An 8566-nucleotide genomic window follows, 5' to 3' on the forward strand; every position below is an offset into this window, starting at 1 on the left:
GATTGGGTTGGCCAAGTCACCACCTTGAATACGGGTTCTAGGTCTGACCAAGACTTGTGTTGACCTCAGACTCAAACAGATTCTTTGCAAACATTGGCTACCAATGCAAGAAAATATGTGCTACATGGGCACGGTGCTAAATGAAACATGCTATTCGATTTTCGGCGTTTTTTCAAAATTTCAACCCCATAGATGTGTTCAATATGACTGATTTTCTAGAAATAGACACTTGGATCATGCATTTTGGATGAATAAAGTGGTATTTAGAGCTTTTAAAATTTATGTAAATTATATGTCAATTTTTGAAACTTTATAAAAACCTATCAATGCATGAGAATCAAATCTGTACGGTCAAAAGTTTGAAAAAAAAACACTAGAAATCCCCCGGATCCGGACTGATCGCCTCGGATTTTATCGGTATTTTGTGTCTATTTTTGGCTTATGTGTTCTTTGTCTTGTTTGTCGGTTTCAACGGCTGTTGAACCTGTCGTAATGTTGATATCTTTGATTCGTCTCTCTCTCTCTCTCTATATATATATATATATATATATATCCATTTTTTGTTCTTGTCAGAAACTAATAAATCAACAGGTAAATTTAATTGAGTCATTAGCGTACTGAACTGGCTGGGGTTTCTGAAAAATCCCATAGCAGCATAAATGATATTTGCATGTGGGTGTTGCTCCCTTAGCCTTTGGAGGGCATCTTGCAGATGGGAATTGTGGTAAACTGCAAAGTCGTTGTAGTTCTTGAGGTAACCAATCTGAGGGTCATAATCCGACGTGTTTCACGACCTGTAGGTCGTCAGGTAGCTCATCAAACAGCCGATGGGAATGTTCCCTGGAACTATCAGCTCCACTGCTCCATGTTTTATCAGTCTCTGCATTTCATTAGGTTGGTTGGTGCAATTTTCAGTTAATTCAGTAGTCAAAGGTTTGAAAGGTTCGAACCAAGTTGGGTCAGTTCCAGTCAGTTGCATAGGCCTTAGCCAGTCTTTTTAATGATAAGTAACCCTCGCCTAAGTGAGGAAAATCTCCCGTGGGGCCTCATGACCACCCTGTCTTAAGTAGCCCACCTCTGAAAGCTATGGACCCACCAATCCGTCAGCGGGGTTTGATATGGTGCCTTCATCTCAGCACCCTCACAACCACCTCACTGACCACGTGAACGACCCCCGTTGTGGTATAGGCCTTAGCCAGAGTCATAAAAACAATTCTAGTCGGTTATTGATGTTCATTTCCCTAAATCAAGAACTTCCTAGTTCATGAAGGCTCTTAGGAAATACCAAAATCCGTGAAATTCGGAATGTTGGTGGTAATGAAAAAGTAAACTCTTATAAATCCTTCAAAATTGCTAAATGAAGATAAGAAATTAAAAAAGGTCAAAAAAGCAGCAAAGTGTGAAAATGTAAAAAACTCACATTCACAGCATCTGCAATAGTGTTCACTACATCATGCACATTAGTTTAAGGCGTAATTGTAGTCGTTCCCTCCAATCTCTCCAATGAGAATTAGTGATGACTTGAGATAGTGGTGGCACTCTATTTTGAGAAACAAAGTAGTTTTTAGTTTAATTTTGAGGCATTCAATCATAACCACCATGTCTAATCCAATCCATTGATATAGGACATATATAAGTTTTTTTTTTCAGTTTGGATCCACAATGGCAGGCCTCTGGTAAAACCCTTGAGGTCCCCTGCCCACTAGGGAGTACACCCAGTTCCGACCTTGCAGCAAGAGATGCCCCCTGTAGGTTTCGAACTCGAGACATGTTAACTCGGTGAAGTTCACGAATCAGTCCTACCAGATGAGCGGAGCTCTTGTGGGCTATATATATATATATATATATATATATATATATATATATATATATATATATTATTCCATCTGTTGTGGGAAGAATAGAAAACAAGATTTTATAAGTTTTATTTAGCTAACCGGCTTTTAAAGAGCACAGTGAAGGTAGAAGCCTGTCCAACCAGCCAACTTGGACGTTTAGTGAGTTGTTGGTCCATAGTTGATTGATGTTCTTGCTCTCAAAGTATGAAACATCAAGTGCGTGCTGTAGCTCCTGCTACAGCAAAATCGATTCCATTGGTGTATTCTTTGGATCAGCCAGATATGGAGGAAGAAGAGGAAGACCGAATACCTCAGCTGAAAAGGTATTAGAAATTAGTCATAAGATTGTTGAACAAGGCAAACCATAACATAGCTACTTCATATTCTTATCAGGATCATGAAAAGGTATTAGAAATTAGTCATAAGATTGTTGAACATGGCAATCATTGGTGGGTTTCCCTCCTTATGAGACCCATCTATCTTGAAAATAGATCGTCACATAACTGATCATTTATGGCATTATTAGTAGTTCGATGCATATTTATTATCGCGGTAGAATTCCCAAGCACGATGCTTGATCTTCTCGAGGATGTTTTTGAAGTATTCTCTAGATAGCGATTTGTAGAAGTCCTCACAGCTGAATGACGATTCAGTTGTTCAGAGTTTTGAGGATCAACGATTTGTCAATGGTGATTTGTGGTTAGTGCTTTAAGTTGAATAATGATTTGTAGTATTCGCTGGATGGTTATTTGTTTCAGTACTTACTGGATAGCGATTTGTAGTACTCGCTGGATAACGATTTGTGATAAGACAATTCAGGAGCATTGTAAGTTGTGTAAGACGTTTAGTCTTCCTCATTAAATGCGGGTCTCGTCCTCTATTTAAGGGATGGATGAGAGAAAGAAAGTAAGAGCTGAAAAAAAGCATGAAAAAAGTGTGAGAAACACTTTTAGGGCACTGAAAGGGTGTGTTGTGAACAAAGGTAAAAAATGTTGTTACACTTCTTTTAGGACAACTTCGTGAGGCCGGTTCTTCAAAGCATTCGTTCTTTGTTCTTCAGTGAGGTATATCCTCTTTTGTTTATTCTTCGTTACACCGTGTGTGTTTGTATGACTTATGCCTTTTGGCCACTTTGTAATCTCTGTTTGAAAATAGTGGAAGGTGCTGACCTATTGGTCGTCGTGGACGTACCTCAGTTTGAGAGGAAATCACGTAAATCTTTGTGTGCTATTTTTTTGTTTCCGCTGTTGGTTTACCTTTCTTCCACTGTCATCGTTGTATTGCCTCAATCGATTCACACTTGTGGGAAAACCAATTTTTCCCAACAATCATATAACCCCACAATCACACTAAAATCACAGAGTTCAGAGCCTTATTCATGAAGTCCACCCTGATTCAAATATTCTACTGAGTAGTTCTATTTCCCTACTTTGGCCTTCACACTAGTAACTCAGACAGCAAACTCATCCAGCCATAGTGAATAGAATTGATCACGGGTCATGGCATGCCTAAATTAATAAATGAATCGATAGTTCATCCCGAGAATCGGCAAAGCACGACCCGAATCCAATGGCAGCCAACCTGATCCTACTTGGTTCTTGGATTCAACTTAGATTTGTAAGCAAATTCAGGCTAAAGACTCAGAGTAGATGTCACTGATATCACGTCCAAGACCAGTAGTATATTACCATGACTCTGAGAACAACCTTGGCAACAAAGGAAAGCAAACCTCACCATATTCTTTTAAAAGCAAGAAAGCCTATGGAAGTAGAGAAGCACAAAGACAATACCTATGAAGTCCACGATCAATCTTCCATTGGAGCATCGGCCTGTGGGGTGCCCAAAGAAGGTTTCTCCATAGGGGAGGTTGCTATGACCGATAACCCACTAGGACCGGAGTGTAGCAGGTTTCCGGTGTCGGCGAGCGAGTCCCCTAACCTAAAGATGGAGGTGTAGCAATCTGAATGTGATGCAGCTGCAGGAACAAAGAACATATGCAGACTGCCAAAACAGTCAGAAGAGTAAACACCATTTCTCCTGAACTAGAAGAAGAAGAAGACATGGAGAGAGAGAGAGAGAGCATGCAAGAGGAGTTAGATGATCGTTATATGTAGCGAGCAATTGTCTATTTGTAGTATGCTTTGGCCTTGGGTGCCCACGCATATTTAGTGTTGTAGTTGAAGTGTGGTTTTTGTTGTGGTGTGTTTATATACGTAATTATGTTCATGGAAACTGAAATCTTCAACCGTGGTTCTTTCAAAAAAAAAATCTTCCTCCGATGGTGAGTTTCAAAATTAAGTTCTTGAATGTATGCTGCCACCTGTAAATCCATGAAAAGTTTTTACACAAAAATCTCCTTTATGTTATTTTAAAACCCAAGAAGTTTTATAAAACCGGCAGTCACATGATGGACCTTGATTTTGGGGGTGTTACTGTATTCAAGTGTTGATAGGACTCATAGAGGCATCCAGCAACTCGTCCAATTCATGAGTCACTTTACCAAGGGGTCCGGATAAGAACCAACACCAACATGGACCCGATACGATATGACTCAAGTTTGTGCTTAACTCATCGGGACCGGCAACTCCTTGGATCCACAAGAGCCAAGTAGTAGATGGACCTGGGGGCTGGTTTAGAAGTTTACAATCAGGCACTAGATCTGCTTATGATCCTGAATTTTACATAATAAATAACTTAAAAATGGAGATTTTACGGGGTCTGCTTTTTGATATCTGAACCCGGACCTGGATACGCACGGATCTGCCTAAGCCAAAAGCAGTTGGACCTGGACCGGGTGCCAGCATCTCAAAGTCAGATCAGGGTCCAGACCCATCCGGTTCGGATGCAGGTCCAACACATTGACAGCCCTACCAGGACACTGAGCCCAGGCAAATAACTGGACTTAGCGTTGGGTCAAGGAGTAGGCTAGATGGAGAAACAATCCGAGAAGATAGCCAACTCTTCCATCCTTGTCAACCAGAGATGGTCAAAAGGAGGATTGCACAAGTTTTATGTAATATGGACTCTTGAAACCAATATTCGTCAGTTGAGAGTTTAGTCAGCAAAGAACTTCCTCTTCATATGGATATCCATGGTGTCAATAGGCAAGGTTTACTTCACTAATGGACCTTTATTTGGGACTAGAGATCAATATCTCAACAAGAGTCTTGCGGAGCTGTCTCAGTAGGGTTGCAAACAAATATTGACGAATATTTCCCATAAAAATGTCAGAATTTATTTTTATTTTTTCTTTGTAAAAATAATTAATTTTTTAATGTAAATGTTTTTCCATTTTCTTCCCAAAAAACAAGAAAATTAAAAAAAATGATTTATCGCGAGAATTTGGCTGCCAATATTTACCCGAAAAATGTTTTGTCACTATTTGCTGAAGATTACCCAGTTCCAGAACTAATTTAGTTTTGAATAAGTCCAATTCCAGATCCGGTTCTAAATTGCATGTTGGGACTGCACCCGCCCAAGTGGCGGAGGTCCGGGGAGAAGGTGCTGAACCCTTCGTCCCAGGTTCAACTCCCACAGGGTGTGCGGGTGCCTTTGATTAACTGTTGGGCTTTTTAAGGGATTGGGTATCGGTGACCCCACCCGGGGTTTACCTGGTAGGGGCAGGCCCATTAAGTGGCCCGATTCTCAACGAGGGTTCCTTATCTTAAAAAAAAAATAATTTGCATGTTGGGACTCATGCAGGTTGGTCCAGAGTACAATCTGTATGGTATGGAATTAAAAGGAGTCATGTCTCGCAGTTGCGTTGGGTACAGTAAGGTCCCAATTACATGAAATAATGCAGGTTATTTAGTCTGTGGTATACAATGGCCTCAGTTGGATGGATCCTGTTTGGATAAGTCAAGCATTGGACTTGGCTGGCTTAAACAATTGGTTCGGATCCAACTATGGTTGGGCATAAAATTTACCATCAACCCAGACCGTTTGACACGAATCCATATCTCATAGGCCTAACTGGTGCATAGTCTAGGCAAAACTGATTCATGCTGGGTCTACCAAGCCAGTCCCTTAGGACAGTCACTCAAACAATTAGATCTCAAGCACGTTCTACCAATCTTGCTCTCCGGCCTGGGGTACAAATGGATCAGGTTTGGTCGGAAATCCCAGTAGAATAAAAAATGTTATTTCTTGGTAAGATCTTTCATTTAATATTTTATTATGGCGTAATGGGTAGGTGCCTGATGCTTTTTGTGCTTACCGCGTGCGTGCCTATCAACCTTTGGAAATATTGTTTCTAATTTTTCTAAAATCTGACCATACATATGAGGTCTACGATTGTATGAGAATAGACTTTTGGATTGTCAGATTTCAATTAGATTTTTATAAGATTAAAAAATTAACCGTTTACAATTTTAAAAAATATTCAATGCTTAATTTTTTTTCCTCAAAAAAACATGATCCAAGTGTCATTTCCTAGCAAATCGATTATACAGACCACATAGGTCAGATTTTTTAAAAACAACCTAAAAACCCCCTATCCACTGGTAGTAGGCACGGGGTGGGCACAAAAAAGTTAACCACCTACCCATTACTTTTTATTATGCAATAAAACTCATAAGGAAATGTCTAGAAGGCTTAGACATGTGATTGAAATACAATTGATACTTTCTCAATTTTATCCTACTCATCTTAGTGGGAGTGACTCTCCCTTAAAAAGACAATTGGCTCCTTAGAATATTTTCAAAGAAATTACCTTGATTCCCCACTTACCTAAAATGAGCACTCCCCTACCCTTAATCCCAATCCCTCTCACCTGCTTTCTCTATTCACCCCCGCCTCTCTCTCTCTCTCTCATCACATTCACGCCCTCCTATCTCTTTTACCTTTTCCCTAAGCTTTCTCTTCACCTCTCACACCCCCACACTAAACTCTCTCACCCTCTCTCTATCTCTTACTATATCTCAATCTCTCACGCACCCATCACTGTCACTTCTCTTCCACTTCACCAACTTGGAGCCGATCTCGCACTTACGAAGCATGTGGCTGAGAGTCTTTTCGTTCTTCAGAGATCAAATTGAGGATGCGAGAAATTATGATCAGTGGTTGCAATAGGCGATTGCACCAAATGGTGTGTTCCACACCCACAAAGTGTATAGATCGTTGCTCCCTTCGAGGGCAGATTGGTTCCCTGAGTGTGTGTTATGGGATAAGAGCCCTTCCTCAAGATCTCGAGAATTGGCTTGGTTAATTTTGCATGATAAGGTTCAGACTTACAGTTATTTAAAGAAGTTGGACTTTCAGTTTCCAAGTTGGTGCGTGCTTTGTCAAGCTGCTGAAGAAACTACTTTTAATTTATTTTGATCCTGCACAATCTTTGTGGCCCTATTCAATAAGACATGAAGATTTTTGGACGTAATTGTCAAAGAGGAGTCTTTTGCGCTTGATCTACTCCTGGACCCTATTGAAATTAGACAATGCAAGCGATGAAGACTGATATGGAAGACATGGTTGCTTACTACTTGGTGGTTGGTTGGATGACACACAATGATGCTACTTTCCGTCAAATTCCGATCATCCTTAATAATCTTGTCCATAAAATCCTGGTTGATGTATATGTGATTCTGCGTATGGATCTTAGAGACCTCTCCTTCCGTCTGAACAACGTTCACTCATCGGTGGTTTATTCTAATCCAACGAATCCTGGTTGAGCTTGGCTTTGTTGTTAGCTGTAGTTACATTTTGTTGATCTTCATGAGTGGTAATGTTGATCTTCTTTGGGCTCTCTCTCCAAACAGGTCAATGAAAAGCATCCGAGTCGAAGGCTCCTATGGCATATACCAACTTGCCACCGGTAAAGTATTTGAGAATGAGAAAAATGGAAAGACTGCCTCCCCATTTTGCCCTTCCACATTTAAAAACGAGATTTCAAGAAAACATTTTTTTTCTCTATGATTCAGTTCAACCGGCCAGACTAGTTCCTTGCTGGCCGGTAGCAACCGGCCAGACTAGTTGAGCTGAATCAATCAATCCAACCAACAAGGAATAAAAAAGAATCATGCAAACAGGAAGAAATACGAGTTCTTCGTCCAAGAGAAAGAGGGAGGCAGAGAGGAAAGAGAAATAAATGAATGCCGAGAAGGAATCCATCATTCACCTGTAGTCAGAAGCTGCCGAAAAGTTGCCGCCGGAGGAGAGGGTATCAACATGCCACTGCTTGTCATTGAGCATGCTCTCGTAGTCGCTCTTTACCGACCACGAGTCAGCCGCAACAGACCAATCATCGGAGAGCAGGTCTGGGACCGCCGGGACTCGAGCCTGCACTGGCTCAGCATCCTCGGGTGGCCACCTGATTCGGGCCATCTCCATCATTCTCCAGTGGTCACGGGAAGAGAGAAAATGTTATTGAAATCTCTAGTTTGTTTAATGTTTAAGGGCAAAATGAGAAGACATTCTGTACATTCTAAAAAATTTCACACGTGGTAAGCTAGTTTGCCGTAGTAGCTAGTGGGGCTGCACAGTTTAGACAATTAGACGTGTATACCCCGGTAATCCCATGACACCAGACAAATGCACGCCTATATGCAAGCGTGCATGCATTGCAAATTTGCAAGAAGCATGGTAAGTCATTAATACATGCACAAGGGTTCGGAACAACCCTTGTTAGGTGGGTTGTCTTAATACCCAGGTTACACATCTCCAGACACAAGGCCGAAACGATGGAGAGAGACCTTACCGATGGGTATGGAGCAGGGGCGTAGCTAGGATTCATG

General features: G+C 41.0%; 1 pseudogene; it reads right to left on the reverse strand.

The window, feature by feature from the left end:
- Window positions 1-1460: 1460 nt before the first annotated feature.
- On the reverse strand, window positions 1461-8162 carry LOC149821581 (GDSL esterase/lipase At5g45910-like; annotated as a pseudogene).
- Window positions 8163-8566: the final 404 nt, after the last annotated feature.

The sequence above is a fragment of the Nuphar pumila genome, chromosome 11 (genome assembly GCF_984573655.1).
Source record: "Nuphar pumila chromosome 11, dmNupPumi1.hap1.1, whole genome shotgun sequence".
Taxonomy (NCBI): Eukaryota; Viridiplantae; Streptophyta; class Magnoliopsida; order Nymphaeales; family Nymphaeaceae; genus Nuphar; species Nuphar pumila.